The sequence below is a fragment of the Amblyomma americanum genome, chromosome 10 (assembly GCF_052857255.1).
Source record: "Amblyomma americanum isolate KBUSLIRL-KWMA chromosome 10, ASM5285725v1, whole genome shotgun sequence".
In the NCBI taxonomy this organism is placed as follows: domain Eukaryota; kingdom Metazoa; phylum Arthropoda; class Arachnida; order Ixodida; family Ixodidae; genus Amblyomma; species Amblyomma americanum.
This window is the reverse complement of record NC_135506.1, coordinates 63,382,318-63,398,570: the sequence shown is the minus strand read 5'-3', so window position 1 is coordinate 63,398,570 and position 16,253 is coordinate 63,382,318. Positions and strand designations below refer to the sequence as shown.

Sequence of the window (16,253 nt, the reverse complement as noted above, 5' to 3'; positions counted from 1 at the left end):
GGCCCAGATGTGATACACATTTCAGACGCCGTGGTGGGCATGAACAAGGAAGACAAGGCTACATCGGATGACCTCCTTGTTGTAGGCAAGACAATTTTCTTCTCATAGCAGACGGGCCGTGATCAAATGCTATGTTAAAGAGTTTTTGTTGAATGGAGAGTGAAGCCTTATTCTCCGCAGTCAGCATTGCGGGATTGAAATAAGAGCCATAATTACTCTATCAGTATTGGTAGCGGCAGTGCGACTACGGAGGTTAAATAGAATAGCCCTAAAGAATAGCTCGCTACATTGGAACCAATACTTTTACGTAAACTGTTTGAACTGCACGCTCCAGAGCTGTAACCATTTATGTGTGTTCCGCGCTTTGTCGTAACATAGGAGCCAATACCGATACATATGCAGTTTAAAATGCTCGCTCGAGAACTCTAACCATTTATGTGTGTGCCCCGCGCACTGTGGTTTCGATGGTAGGAAATGCGTAGTAGATCGCCCAGCACACGGGCGGGACCTTTCGAAAACAAAAGATGCCCACGGTCGATCCACAGACTGGTGCTCAAGGATGTGGCTTTTGTTTGAGTAGCGCCTTGATGGCATTCTTGGTGAAGGTTGAAACCACAATCACATACTTCATCAATGGTTCAAAATTGCTGGACTTGTCTGTGATACGGAGCTTACCGACCCGGCAGTCGGTAAACTGGTAGTGTATAAAATACACGGCGAAAGCTTTTTTTCAATGAAAAGCCTTGGGTACAACAGATAAATTGCAAAACTGCGGTTCGGTGTGTCTGTGTTCGTATGAAGAGCCAGATTATCTTGTTTTACAAAACCAAATACCCACACTGAGAAAGTGCGATGGCTTTTCAAATGGTGCGGGAATGCCATCTCAATCCCGCAATCCCCATCGGGAGCTGTGGGAGGCCATTCTGCACAGCTAAGACCACGACCAACAACGGGAATTGGTCCGCAAGGCGCGTGCTGCTGCCTAAGCCGCTGGGCTTCCGGACTAGACGGACCACTCCGAGAATCTCCTGCAATTATAGTTTTCAATCATTAAGCGAATCTCAGAATCCTGGCTTCCGTCAGGGGACCCGTATCCAAGCGGCGTGTGCTGCTCCCAGACACACACCTGAGCCGCAGCACTCAGGTTCGAAAGCGAAAGCAGCGGCCGCGTTTCGATGGAGGCGAAACGCAAAAGGCGCCTCTGTGCTGTGCGATGTCAGTGTAGGTTAAAGATTCTCGAGGGAGTGGGTGCGCACCTTTGCTCAGCTCACGCAAATACCCCATTTAGACCGGCCGACTTACCCCCTCCCCACCCCTCTCTTAAGCACTCCCAACAGATGCGCCTGACGCGGCCGGAAGCCTTGCACCGCAATTTTGGGAGCAAACCAGGAGTCTTCTACGTGGACGCCTCCGGCCCGGACCGCAAGGGATGGTACACGGCCGCACTCGTCCACGAGGCCAAAACAGTAGACGGCCTTACTTTCAAGGCCCAGTCAGCAATTCACGCAGAAGAGGTTGCCATCGGCCTGGCAGCCTCCGACTGCTCCTCCAAATACATAATCACCGACTCGCGAGGGGCTTGTCGAAACGTCGAGCAAAGGTGGGCTACTCCACTGACTAAACGCATCTACCAGAATTGTTGCCGAGACTCCGATCCTGCGCACCGATCTCTCGTTTGGGCTCCAGGTCTCCAAGGCCTCCACGGAAACGAAGCAGCCGACGCCGCCGCCCGCGCGCTCTCTCTCCGGGCGTTTCCCTCGGGACCCGACGATGACCAGGACTCCGATTTCAATTCGGTTTACACTTTTAAGGAAATATGCGATTATTACAAATCCACGCACCAAAATCTTCCCACCCCGTGCAAAGGGCCGGGGAAGGCCAACGAGCGGGTACTCTTGCGCCTGCTGCACTCACACGATGCTGCACTCACACGATGCTGAGCCAGGCAACTCTAAAGCATTTCGATCCTCAATTCGATGGGGGGTGCTCACACTGTGGGGAGATGTCTGACACCTACCACATGGTGTGGGCCTGCCAGCAGAACCCATCTCTACCCACTATTCCAAACCCAACCCGAGAGGACTGGGAGCAGACTCTGTCCGGCTGCTGCACCCTGGAGACCCAAAGGCCCTTAACGCAGCCCCCACCTCCCACCAATGAAGTGCCTGACTAGGCATGCCACGTGGTGGTTGTAATTTTACCACCGCCACCACCAGACCCACTCTGTGTCATCCCCTCAGCCGTTATCCCACTACTGTGGCACATCCTCTGCATGCTCCCTATGCTGTGACCCTCACGCCACTCTCCCACATCCTTTTCGGCTGCCCTGCTGACCCTCCTCCGCAGGGACAGCACGCCATCTCGAGCAGGGAGGACTGGGAGGTCCTGCTCACGTCTGCAGACCCGACATCGCAGCTTGCTGCGGTGACTCGGGCTGCCGACGTCATGTCCCGACATGACCTACTTGATGCAGTGCGGGACCGCGCAGTGGCCCAGGGACCAAGCATCTAAAGCTCACTTGCGAAATAAAATTTTCCTCTCTGTCTGTCCCAGGTGGTCGAAATTATTCCGGAGCCCTCCACCTTGAACCTTGGCCTGAACCTTTGTGCAAAATGCCCCGCCGCGGTGGTTCAGTGGTTAGGGCGCTCGACTACTGATCCGGAGTTCCCGGGCTCGAACCCGACCGCGGCGGTTGCGTTTTTATGGAGGAAAAACGCTAAGGCGCCCGTGTGCTGTGCGATGTCAGTGCACGTTAACGATCCCCAGGTGGTCGAAATTATTCCGGAGCCCTCCACTACGGTACCTCTTCTTCCTTTCTTCTTTCAATCCCTCCTTTATCCCTTCCCTTACGGCGCGGTTCAGGTGTCCAACGATATATGAGACAGATACTGCGCCATTTCCTTTTCCCAAAAACCAATTAAAAAAAAAACCTTTGTGCACAAGCGAAGGCTCTCTTAAGCCTGGTCTACACTGTCTCAAATAAAGCTTTAGGGTCAAGGTCAGGTACCCAACGGTCAAAGTCATATGATCACGTGGTCACACTACCATAGCTTGAGCAGTACCACCACGTAGTTTACTTTTTGACCTCGTGAGGCATTGAAGGCCACTGACTCATCCACATCGAAATTTGTACGAGGAGTAGAGCTCTCGCTCTAAAACTAATTCTCAACGCATGCTTTCACCCGCTGCGGTGGCTCAGTGGTTAGGGTGCTCGACTACTGATCCGGAGTACCCGGGTTCGAACCCGACCACGGCTGCTGCGTTTTTATGGAAGAAAAACGCTATGGCGCCCGTGTGCTGTGCGATGTCAGTGCACGTTAAAGGTCACCAGGTGGTCGAAATTATTCCGGAGCCCTCCACTACGGCACCTCCTTCTTCCCTTCTTTCACTCCCTCCCTTGTCCCTTCCCTTACGGCGCGGTTCAGGTGTCCAACGATATATGAGACAGATACTGCGCCATTTCCTTTCCCCAAAAACCAATTTTTATTATTATTTACGCATGCTTTCGTCATCTACTCGGTTCAACTACCTTAAAATGAAAATGAAAATTGGTTTTGAGGAAAGGAAATGACGCAGCAACTGTCTCACATATCTCTGTGGACACCGGAACCGCGCCGTAAGGGAAGGGATAAAGGTGGGAGTGAAAGAAAAAAAGGAAGAAAGAGGTGCCGTAGTGGAGGCGTCCCGGATAATTTCGACCACCTGGGGACCACCAGAACACATGGGCGCCATTGAGTTTCGCCAGCATCGAAAAGCGGCCGCCGCGATCGCCGTTTTCGAATCACTTATAATCGTGTTTGCTGTAGTTCCCACTATCGCGAGAGCAATGCCTACCTCCTCGGCCATTAAACAAAAGCCTATGCGCCGCTTTGATTCTTTCCCAGCCTCGATATTATCGAATATTCCTTGAATTAGTAATGCTTTTTGAGGAAAGCAAAGAGCGCAGTAAATGTCTCACTTCTCGGTGGCCGCCGCGGTGGCTGAGCGGTTATAGCGCTCGGCTGCTGCACCAAGAGACGCGGGTTTGAACCCAGGCGCAGTGGTCGAATTTCGATGGAGGCGAAATTCTGGAGGCCCGTGTACTGTGCAATGTCAGTGCATGTTAAAGAACCCTAGGTGGTCGAAATTTTCGGAGACCGGACAGCCAGAAAGCAGTGATACTCTGAATCGCTTTTGACGAAGGACCTTAGTGTTTGAACGCTGATGTCAGAGGTAGTTACGCTTTGAGAGCTGATGTCAGCGCTGGTTACCACCTTTGCAGGCTGAGTTGTTCGAAACTGGGTTTGCCCCCGAAGGGGCGCAGCAGGGTTTGCGGATCGTCTTCCAAGCCCACACCCCTGAAGAAGCCGGGCGCCGGGCCGGGGTGGCTTGTACCCATATTTACTGGCGGGAGTTCGGCTGTGGGCTACGAACCAACCCCCTCTCGCCGCCGAAGGTGACGCCCAGACCACAAGGCCACAACTGCGAGGCCACATATGGCGCTGGTGGGATTCGAACCCACAACCTCCGAATTGCGCGTCCGGTGCTCTACCATCCGAGCTGCATGACAGCTGTCCAGTCTTCTGCTTTCGGGGGTATTCATGTGTAGTGTAACCGATCCTTAAATGTGTTCAGCAGCGCCACCCTCTTCCATAGCGGCGGACGTAGTACGTCATGCATTTCCGCGAGTGCCATATAGGAACATGATCAAACGGTGAAGGTGGAAGTTGCGGGAAAGCCTTCTTATGCTATTTACGGCATATATATACCTCCAGGTTGCTCACAACCGGCGGGCAGACTGCTACCAATCAATCTTCAGACAAACACACATAAGGGCTAAATGCGGGGACTGCCCGCTATAAGGGCTGTCGCACTGAACAATGTCCGGTACAAACTTCATACGCATTGGCGTCCTACGCCAAGCTAGGCTCCTGGACCGCGTGTGACCTCAATGTGTAGCTCGTCGTAACGATCGCTCGAGCGAATTGTGTAGCTCAAGGCGCGCTAGCGTAACAGTGGACGAGCTTCTTCAGCATGACGTAACTAACATCTGAGAGGTAGACATGTCATCGCGAGGCAAGACAGGGATAATAGTGTCAAGAAAAGTGCGGGACATTCTGACGCAGTGCAAATGGAAAGGGGAATACCCGGTAAGAGAGAGACATGCTTTAGAGAAGCAGCTGGAGCATGTGGCAATACGGCGTGCCAGTTGCTGTGGTCCGATAGGGTATACTTAGATAGCTTGTCAGTCAGGGTGCGGTCTGTGAGTTCGGAGAGACTGTTTGTCGGCGGATGGTACGGCATGGAGTGGCGGCAGTTTGAGCTGGACAGCTCAATGAGTTCCTGAATGAGGTCAGCAGATAAATTCCGTTCACTGTAAGTAGTTATAAACGAAGAATAATGGACGTTAGCAGGAAAGGCGACACATTAACTGCTCGGCGGTAACGAGAGCGGCTTTTTCCACGTATCTTGTCAGATAACCCAAATGCGTGCTAATCTCGGCCGGCAGCCACGCGAAGATTTGAAAATGCGCCAAGTGGGTCTTCTCCGACTTTTATAAAGGTGACAATGGTGCTTTGGCCGGCTGTAAAAGGCGCGAAGGAGGAATGGTGCGGGACTTCAGACGTTGGTATTGGTCGGAGCTCGGAACGGTTTGCTTCGTCGTCTAACGGGTTTTGTGCACCGTACACGAGATGCCGAGGAGACAGGATGCAATGCCATTGCGTGTGGGGAGTAGAACATCACTACGGAGACTTTCCAGCCCAACCAGATGAAGGCGAGTGCAATCGACCAAGTAGTTTTTGCAAAGCACTCCGGTATACATAATGAACGGCGTTAAACCTGCACCCTTGTGGGCCGCACCAAGAAATGGTTTGAGATGCGGTCGTTGCGTTGCTGTCACCGGAACGCCGCTCTACATATATGGGAGCGCCGCGGAGAACTAAGCTGAGCACTCCTCGAAGTTGTGCTCACCGCTAGGAGTTATCGATAATGGATGGCGCGACAAACAATCTGCATCACTCTGGCGACGAACGGTATCGCAGGAGAGAAAAAAATCGTAATCTTTCAAGCGCAAGGCACAATGCGCCGGACACCCCCGGACGGATCGCGCAGAGGGTGAACACCATCCGGGCTGTAGGTTAACCACCTACCCGGCCGGCGCTTCATTGCCAAAACTGCCTGCTCCGACATAGCGCCTATTCTACAAGGAGGATCACCCCACTCAAAATAATGCTCCTCGAGCGCGGTCTGCATACCCCTAATTACTACTGCTTTCACACTTTGCAATACGCGCTGGCCATTGCGAAGTACAGGCCTACTCATTCGTTTATGGTTTTGGGGGGTTTAACGTCCCAGTGCGACTCGGGCTTAGAGGAACGCCGTAGTGAGGGGCTCCGAAAATTTCGACCATCCGTGATTCTTTAATGTATACTGACATCGCACAGTAGATGGGACTCTAGCATTTTACCTCCATCGAGATGCGACCGCCGCGGCCGGGATCGAACCCGCGTTTTTCGGGTCAGCAGCCGAACACCATAACCACTGAGCCACCGCGGCGGGCTACGGGCCCACTCAAGTACACAAGAACAAGAACAGAAATAGGTCGACTTAATAATAATAATAATTGGTTTTCTGGGGAAAGGAAATGGCGCAGTATCTGTCTCATATATCGTTGGACACCTGAACCGCGCCGTTAGGGAAGGGATAAGGGAGGGAGTGAAAGAAGAAAGGAAGAAGGAGGTGCCGTAGTGGAGGGCTCCGGAATAATTTCGACCACCTGGGGATCTTTAACGTGCACTGACATCGCACAGCACACGGGCGCCTTAGCGTTTTTACATATTACTTCTCCCCCTGTCCTCTATTCCTGTCCCCTCACCTCTTTCATTTCATTTCTCCATTCTGCCTGCTGTCCTTTATTTCCGCTGCCCCAGCTCAGGTGCTTCAGTATCGATGGCAGATGCCGGGGCTAGCAAAAATCTTTTCCTTCCTTTTTACTATTATTTTAATAAAACCACTACCACCTCCACAAAAACGCAGCCGCCGCGGTCGGGTTCGAACCCGGGAACTCCGGATCAGTAGTCGAGCGCCCTAACCACTGAGCCACCGCGGCGGGTAGGTCGACTTAAGCCGAACTCTTATTCAAACCTCTACCCAACCCTTCCTTTTTACTCTAACATTCACTATAGGAGAGAGGGACTAGTTGGAGAGAAGAGAAAAAATTATAAATAAAGGAGCTAGAGAGAGGAGATAATTGTGGAAAGGAACAGGAAAGTAAAAGCAGGAAAGCTAGGAGACAAAAGTAATAAAATGCTACCTTATATATATTTAGAACTCAGAAGGAACATACGTGAATAGAGTAAATTGCTGGGCTAGTTGGTTCATAATGCGCGTTGGTGGAACCAGCCAAACAGACGCGTTTCAAAATCAAGGAGGCACACACACAACAACAACGCTGGACTTACAGCTGATTTATTGCGAGGAATTCAGCCACATTTATGCCTACTTCCTGCGCACGCGCACACAATGACTAGGCGAGAGAAACTTGAGATAGACGGGTCGCTTACGCATATCTGCTTATTCTTCCCGATTAAGAAAGATTCCAGCAGCTCGCGCTCACGTCTCGATTCCCCCCCCCCCCCCCCCCATTAATATTGCTGACCAGGTGAAGCCGAGGGGAACAGTGGCAGTCTTTGATATTCAATGCTAAATTGATTCCCGTGCCCGTGCCGAAAGTTGTTCGGTGCTGCCTGGAGTAAGCCACCCCCACTGCGCACGTGAACTTCGTCTGGTGCTTAGTGGTGCAAGCGCCAGTCTGCTGCTGGCCACCAGAGATTTGGGCGCACAAACCGGAGAGCTTTCGCGGGGCAGAGAAAAAAACCAAAGTGATGCCAAATTTTTGAGCCACTTTTTCAGCCCATGTGACGCCTTGTGGAAGTAGGGGAGCACTTCAGTCGTCTTCCCATCCTCTTCCAATGGTCCTGCGGGCTTTTTAGAACTCTTTTTCACTTCTCCCCAAGGTTTCACAGACCGCCAGCAAACCCGACGGGGGAAACCCCGAGGTTTTCAAGCGGTCAACCTGCTTCGCCAGAATTTGTTGCGTCATATGCGGACCGCTTTTCTTTAAAGCATTTAAAAAGCACAAGTTCGCGATGGTTCGCTTTACCAACTTCGAATGTGCTGAATCGAACGGCAAAAGCACCTTTTTAGACCTAGGTGCATATTTCCAACACACGTGTCGATCAGGTAAAAAGTCAATTCTAAATCTGGGAACCTAATGGTCTTGTCAATCGGCACATCTTTGGTAAAAACTAAGTTCTTAGAACAGGTGCTTAAAACGTTTATAATCTCGTCCGCCACAACGTTGAGTTGGTCAGTTTTTGTTAAATTCAAAAATACAAAAAGTCGTCGACTTATTTAAAAATTCTTACTACACGTGTGTCTTGAAGTGAGCTCAGTAGCATTGAGTCAAAAACCGCTAAAAATATGTTGCAAATAACTGGCGCTACACAGGAGCCAATACAGATCCCTCGTTTTTGTACAATTGTTGAGTTTAAATACAGTTTTATATGTTCGAGACAGGATTCCTGACTGCTGCCGCACTTATTCTGGAAGGAAATCGCCCCAGTACATTCAATTAATTCGCGAACTGCTACGAAAAGTTCTTCATGGGGCACATAATAAAACAGATCCGCAGTGTCCACTGAAAAAGCTGCATTTGCGCCGGGAAGCCCACTGCGTAGGCACTCCACCAGGCTTATTGAGCCCTGCACAAGAAACAGATCCGTTGGCAGCAGGCCCTCGAAGGAATGTTTGATAGTTGGAGACCACTTTTTGCCAAGAACCCTCTTCTGTGACAATAGCCCTAAAAGGGTAATCAGGCTTATGGGTCTTTGCAGTCAAAAACACAAGCAGGACGTCCGGATGACATTTTCAAACTTCATTTTCCAGTCTCCCCAAATTCAGCCGATTGAGAAGCCTCAAGGCTGACGCCTTAGCCTTTCGTGGTTTTAAATCCGACTTCTTGAAGTTCTTCTCAAAAGCTTCGCTCGCCCTTGTATTGGAAAGAGGAGGGAAGAACCACGAACCCACCTTCTTTGTCTGCTTGCAGGAGGCTGAGACCCTCCTGTTTGAAGTGGCCGAACAAGGGGCTCAAGTTCTTTGCCACTGTACGGCGGTCAGTCCAACTCCTCACAAGGCAATTCACTCCCTCCGAGACGCAGTGTGTGTTCTCCTCAGAAGGGGCCTTATCTGCCACTCTGTGCACCGCTGCCAGAAGTTCGTGCTTGCGGCACGTGGCTCTAAGAAGTACTTAGGACCCATTTTCAGGAGGTTGTCGAATTCTGACGGAAGGGCGGCTCCTTCAAGGTACGTTACTGGTGTGCCAGTCACGTTATGTCTCGTTTCCTTGGGCAGACCTCGCCGAAGATCATACCAGTAGGCTTCAGTAAGTAGTGTTGCAAGGCAAAGATGCTCCCGATGCTTGCCTGAAGACGCGTAGGCATGCCCGAACTGAAGGCAGAAGTACCACAGCCAATCCCGCAAACGTCTGACCTGCTGCTAAAGCTGCGACTTGAGGATCTTGCAGACACGCTTCCAGTGACCTAAAAAAGGTAGTAGAGGGCCTAAGAGCTGGGAAACTTCTAACGGCGGAACGCCACACCTAAGGCAGCGTGACAGATCTCTTGCCTTACATGTAGTCAAAGCAGTAGCGCTGGCGCAGGAAGATAACACATCCGAAGATGCACGAAAACAAAGAAAAGAGCCCAAAGTACTAGAATAATAGTTCAATATAGAGTAAATTGCTGGGCTAGTTGGTTCATAATTCGGAATTGTGGAACCAGCGAAATGGACGCAGGACAAGAGGAAGTAGGCACACGCAGGACAACGCTGAACTTACAACTGATTTATTGCGAGGAATTCAGCCACATTTATACATGCTTCCTGCGCACGCGCACACTTTGAATAGGTGAGAAAAAGTTTAGGATGATAAGAATTGAAACTTCTTTTCAGTGATTAAGATTGACGGGTCGCTTACGCATATCTGCTTATTTTTCCTGATTAAGAAAGCTTCCAGCAGCTCGACCTCACTTCTTGATTTCCCTCGACCGATAATGCTGACCAGGTGAAACCGAGGGAAACAGTGGCAGTTCTTGACATGCAATGCTAAATTGTTTAATACCCAACTTGATAAACTAACTGAAAAAACGCACTCATGGCCATTTCAGACTTTTCCAACGTCGCATGCGCACTGCCCAAACCAAACCGAATTAAATTGAATTCGAACAGTCCGTTGGGGGCCACAAAAGTTGTTACGCGATAACGTATAAAACTCGTTTCGTCGAAAAGCCGTCGCCGTAGCAGTAGTCGGCACGGAGAGTCGTAAACAATCGGGTGCTGCTTAAAAAAATTGTGTCATGGTAATTTGTGGTTATAGTGGGTAATGATTGATTGGTGTGTGATAGGCAGATGTGGGCAACCTCATGAGGTCGACCACAGCCTTGAAATGACCTCAAACTCTCATTGTGAGGTGAGGTTGAGGTGAGGTCGGCGGTGGCTCGAAATTTTGTGAGTGAGGTCAGCAACTCAGACATCAACCTCACGCGTGACTTTGAGGTTGAGTGAGGTCGTCATTCAGTGAGGTCAAGACTTTTTGCAAGTTGCCACGTTTCACTCCGACGAGTGCCGCTTCCGAAGCGGAGTTGCTGCGCACCACCGCAGTGTTGATGCAATGACACCTGGTGCTCGGTTTCCCCTGTTTGGACAACCGGATGCCACAGTTCCCTCTTAGCTGCCGATGCTGCACCGTAATGGCCGTTCAGTCCGAGCCTACAGGAAGACGCACCCCTCTGGTCTTCCCGGAAGGAGTTTTACTCTCAAAGCACGGCTCTCTCCCTCCCCCTTGCCCCGCTGGCGCAGCACCCGGATGCCTGCCGATCGGCTAAAACTCTCGGGAGCGCGCAAAGCACGTAACCCACGTTGACCCGCGGTAGCTTATTTTGATGCCGCAAACAAATAAGTTCAGTCCAACAAGCATGCAATAAATTCGTCGCAGCGCGGATGGCCCAAAGCAAGACTGCTTCGTATTCATGCTCGTTGCCGGCGCAGATGTCATGGCTCTTGCCTTGCAGTCGATTAAAGGGGATCCTGCTGTGCATTACAAGCTGACTTAACAGAAACTGATGTAGTCGACACAGGCGAGAGAATGTGGTTCTGGTGGTCCTAAGAAGGACACCTGCAGATTTGATTAAAAAATCATGACGCCAGAAAAACCTGCATAACACCGTCGAAGCATTTGATCGGTGACTTCCCCTTTCGAATCTCACACTAATTCTGTATATTCTCGCTCCGTAATGCGAGCAGATGCAACTATATTTTCACTTTTTTATCGTTCCGAATAACCTCTTTTTTGGTCTCCGATTCCTAGTTGCTTCTCGTAAATTCGCTTATTATGCCGAAACACCGCAACACGAGGCGAACGCACCAGCATAGCGGTATTGCAGCGGCGAAAAAATGCGAAACTATAATGAATGTATGGTGTAGTGGCAGCTGATTCATTTTCCTTTTTTTTAAAGATGTGTGAATGGAACTGATTACATGCTCGCGCTGAGCTGCTGAGTAGCCGTTACAAACCTAATATGACGTTTAATGGGGCACACTGCTGTTCGCTTCTGTTTTTAGTGTGCGATTTTTGTTCGTATGTTTCTCTTCATTCTCTTTTTTTTTTCTCGTATGGGGTCAATTAGGTTGCCGGCCGGCCTTGCAGACGACCAGGCACTAAACGTTATCTTTCCTTTAACTATTTTGCAGAGACCTACCGTTCACCTTAAACGGCTTCGCAGAAATCTCGAGTGGCGCTTGTGGATAAAAACGTCGAGGAAGCTGGCATACCATTGATTAGTTTAGTTTTGAAGGAAAACAAGTGATTGACTTAAAGCAGCTTGTCTCAGACTGGTTGACGAAATGGTACCCAGAATTCTGTCGAAACGTATGAGTACTCGCGCGGCTTTTTTTTTTTTTTTGCCCGGGGTGGGGTGGTTGGTAAAAGATTTCGCTGCGGGAAAATTTCAGCGGAGAGCCATGGTGCTCTCGACAGAGAGAGCGGTTCACGCTGCCCACCCTAGGCCAGTTGTTTTGAGCTGTGTGATTTTAATAGTTGGCAGAGTGCTCGAAGACGTAATCTAGGCCTTTCTTTCAAAATGCCGCGGGTTCACCGAGTCATCGAAGGACCCCCAGGATTTCGAAACTATTGCCGTCGCCACCTGGAGGGAAGTGGCGGAAACAATGGAGGGTCTTGACCTCCCAGGAACATATCGCTCATTATCATCCAGGAAGATATCATCCTTAATTATTAGCTGCAGGTATTCCTATTTTTCCGCACAATAATTGTCTTTGGTTGCTGGCTAATGTAATCAATATTCTGGCAACTTTTAATTTGGTAGCGGCATATCAGACTTTCCGGGCTCATAAGGATACATTGTTAGCATTATCACCATCGACATAATCTCAAGAGTCAAAGGCATGTGTCGTTGCACGATCTTTGCAGTATGTCATACATGAGAACTGGCGCATTTTCCAGCTGGAGAATCCGAGTGTCATTAATGTGGACCGGGTTGTGGGGACTCTTTGTAATGCGTCATGCTCGCATGTGTAGTATTGTGGGATCCATATGGATCTTGAAATGGGAGGGGGGAGGAGAAGGGGGTTGGATGGGGGCCTAATATGACGAGAAATTACAACGTTATCACGTGAATAGCTGTGATGTCATATTACAGCATCGTCATATGACCAGGTTTGATGGCACATTACATCGCTGTCAGGTAACCTGGCATGAAATATACTGGTATCGGTCTTGAAATATACTGATATCCGTCAGTATTGAAATATACTGATATTCGTTTGCATTACCGTCGCATTGAAAAGTACATCGACGACCAGTTTCTTTATATTCGGTGACTATTCTCAAGCCTGAAAAGAGTATCGTGAATACAACCCCCTCCTCCCAATTTCTGGTAGATTTTGTAGAAGGGCTGTGTTTGTCATTTGCCGGTTCGTGCGTGAATGAGCGAGAGGTTTCCATACGAACAAGTATACAAGAAGCAGGTTCCCAAATATTGACACATATAAAGTATTCACCGACGTACTGGTGGTAACCGCATATGGGACACCCCTGCCCGCAGGCCATGTACTCTCTGAGGGTTCATTCCAGATTATAAGCTTCTCCTACTGCGCGCACATCATTAGTGTCTGTGCACACCTTATTAAATAATACCGTCATGAGTTTGCCTTTCCTGTCTCACATGATTTTCAAAATTGTTGGGTAGGAATGGCTACATTAGGGTAGCATTTCGAGCCTTCAGCGTGGCGGCGCCGCCACGATGTCACGTGGTTGGTCACGTGGTGCGGAGCAGCTGCCGGCGGCGCGGTGTCTTGGCTGATCATGTGGTTCGTCCCCTGGTCGGTCACGTGATCAGCCACGTGGTGAGGAGCAGCTGGTGCTGCCGGCGGCGCGGCGCGCCGGCGAAACCGAGCTGCCACAGCTGTGCGCATGCGCCATGCCAAGTTCGACGAAGATGAAGAACGCCCAGCGAAACGGAGCAGCGAAAGACTGACTTTGCAATCCAAGTGAGCGAGTTCCACTCGGCCAAGTGTAGCTATCGCGTCACTCCAGGCTTAACCAGAGCTAAACCACCGCCAATTTTTTAACTGAAAAACTTCTTAATCGCTTTTTGCTTTGTTTTTCGTTTGTGTTCTGAGCTCGAGCAGCCGACCTCAACCTCACAATTTCAGGTTAAGGTGAGGTTGAGTGAGGTCAGCAGTGGCCTCGGGAAAAGTGAGGTGAGGGCGTCTAAGGAGACCTCAACTGACGAGGTTGAGGTCGAGTGAGGTCGGCAAATTCTTTTTGAGGTTGAGGTGAGGCCCAGGTTTTTGAGGTCAGATGCCCACCCCTGGTGATAGGCGAGGACGAGTTAATGAAATCATTGTAAATAATTGATTAAATAAAGAAAAAAATGGAAAAAGAGGGTTCAAAGGTGTCAAAATGCTCAGAATGAAAAGTCTATGCTTGATGATGCCAATTAAGAAAATTTGGAGAGTGTCATTGATCAATTTCTTATTTGAAAGAAAATAAAAATCACAAATCCGTTCAGAAATGTCAAACTGCTCAGAATTGATTTTCTCCCACTACGCTCTCGCGTCATACCGTTGAGGCGGAGCTTAAGTGTCATGTTAAATTTTTTTTCTCCCGGTCGGATGGGAGGAAGTGCGATTTGATAATTGAAAGACCGGTGATTAACGGACGAGAAGTACCACGTCGAGCGAAGACAGTTGCATTGACACAAAAATGCGGGGTAAAAGGTACACTTCTTTTCTCGTAATTTTAGGCACGATGATCGACACAAAACCTTCATGAAACGTCCTCCTTTCTCAATACAGTAGTACGAATGCAGCCCACGAGCGGCAAGACTCTCGAATTCCACCTTTCAGGAGAATTTCATTTCGTTTCTGGCAATGGGAGTGGACTGCCCCGTGTTAATCCTGTGGTGCAGACGACAGGCGAAACAAAAAGGAAAGCGATGCAGTCTGGATAAAGTCGAACACTTGGGGACGAAGTGTGGAGGACGTCTTGCAGTGCACGTCGCTCGGTGAAGGGAAGGGGCATGATCATGCGATGCAACTTGAAAGTGTTTTCAGAGTTGGGTAACATCCCGGATCGCGTGCAATCGATAATAGCCAAGCGACCTCGGTATCGCGTTCATAACATCTCGTGATTGTAAGTTCAGATGGAAGATACTTCATTGCCCGCAGGTACCGTGTTTGCCAAAAGTAACCGGGCAACGGTGCTCTGTTTCTCAGCCGCGTAGAGAAGCACTTATGGCAGCCCTTAAGCTCTGATTCTGTGTAACGTAAAGTGAACCCTTGTCATCACGTTTTAGACACCTTTCGTTCTTTAGGGTGGCGATAAAAGCTCCGTTACACGGTTGAGAAGCAAAAACTGTTGCTCGGTCATATTGAAAAAAAAGGGGGTACGTTGGAGCAACCGTCTACCACCTTTACAGTAGCTCGTGGGACCAAAGATTTTTATTGGACGAATTAGAAATGTCCTCTTCAATGACCATTTGGCAGATCCCTAATCAAAGTTTGGGAAAGTGCTTAGGATCGAAGTCTGCTTTCGTGGTCGGCAGGAGGGCATCTTGCATGAGGGAAAGCAATCCCTCACGACCCTGAGGCCAACCATCTGCTAATGCGAGAAGCATGTTACGTTGCAGGGAAATTTCGCCGGTCTTACAGTCAAGTGTTACGCGGCACTTACACAAAAAAATTGATGTCCACGATAGCGGAATTTGTCGCGAGACCTAACACGACTTATTCGGTCCTGAATAGCTCCCCACCGAGTGCAGCTGAGACTGAGCAAAGGGCAACGGAGATTGAAGTTTCGTCCCCAATTCCGGAAAAGTGGCGTTTGGGTCACAGGCAAACACAACTTTCTTGTCCAAGACGACTCCAACGCCGCCGCTACGTGGTGTGACAGCATGAAAGAGTTGCGCAAGCATTATGAGGTAGACAGCTCATGAAGCCGAAGCAAGCACCAAGAATGTAAAGGTACAAAAATCAGACACGGAGAGTTGAAAAATCTGCGTAGCTTGACAGGTAGACAAGCACATTCAATGCATTAAGTACCACCTCAAAATGATTGACATATTTCGATTCACGCTGACCAGCATCCACTGTGCTATGTTGTGACGCCGCTGCTAAGGTACAGGGTTAGTCAAAAGTTCCGAAGCCACAGGGTCTGTTTTTCTTCGGTTTATTCTGGCACTTGAGATGCCGATAAAGCTATCGAGCTTATCAGAGGTTAGAACAATCCTCCTTCTACCTTTTCACATGACCTTTTCACCTTAGGCGAAATCTGTCGACACGACTATTTCGAAGGACGTGCTGAAAGCGTCCCTGTTTTGTCAAATATCATTTACTGTGCTAACCAGTAGAAACAAAAACACCCCTGTTTCTATATTTGGGCTCCTCAATTCGTATGAAACAAAACAACCAGGACTAGCTGCAGCACACTTTGTGAATAAAACTGTCAGTTCGCTATTTGGCCAACTGTATACATCGTGTGCGAAAAACAAACGCTTTTTTTTTGTCATGGCATGCAGGCCAGCCGCAATCGCTTAGGAGCATGCCAAAGAAGAATAGCTAGATAGGGCGCTTCGCTGATTTGCACCTTCGAGTGAAGGCCAGCTCAGCAACGCGTGCAAAGGCGCCAACGCGTTTGT

At 49.5% G+C, this 16,253-nt stretch overlaps 1 protein-coding gene across 1 annotated transcript in view; it reads right to left on the bottom strand.

The window, feature by feature from the left end:
• The window catches only part of LOC144107866 (CMP-sialic acid transporter-like), a 112,146-nt gene that overhangs the window by 76,325 nt on the left and 19,568 nt on the right, over positions 1-16,253 (bottom strand). The window lies entirely within an intron of this gene.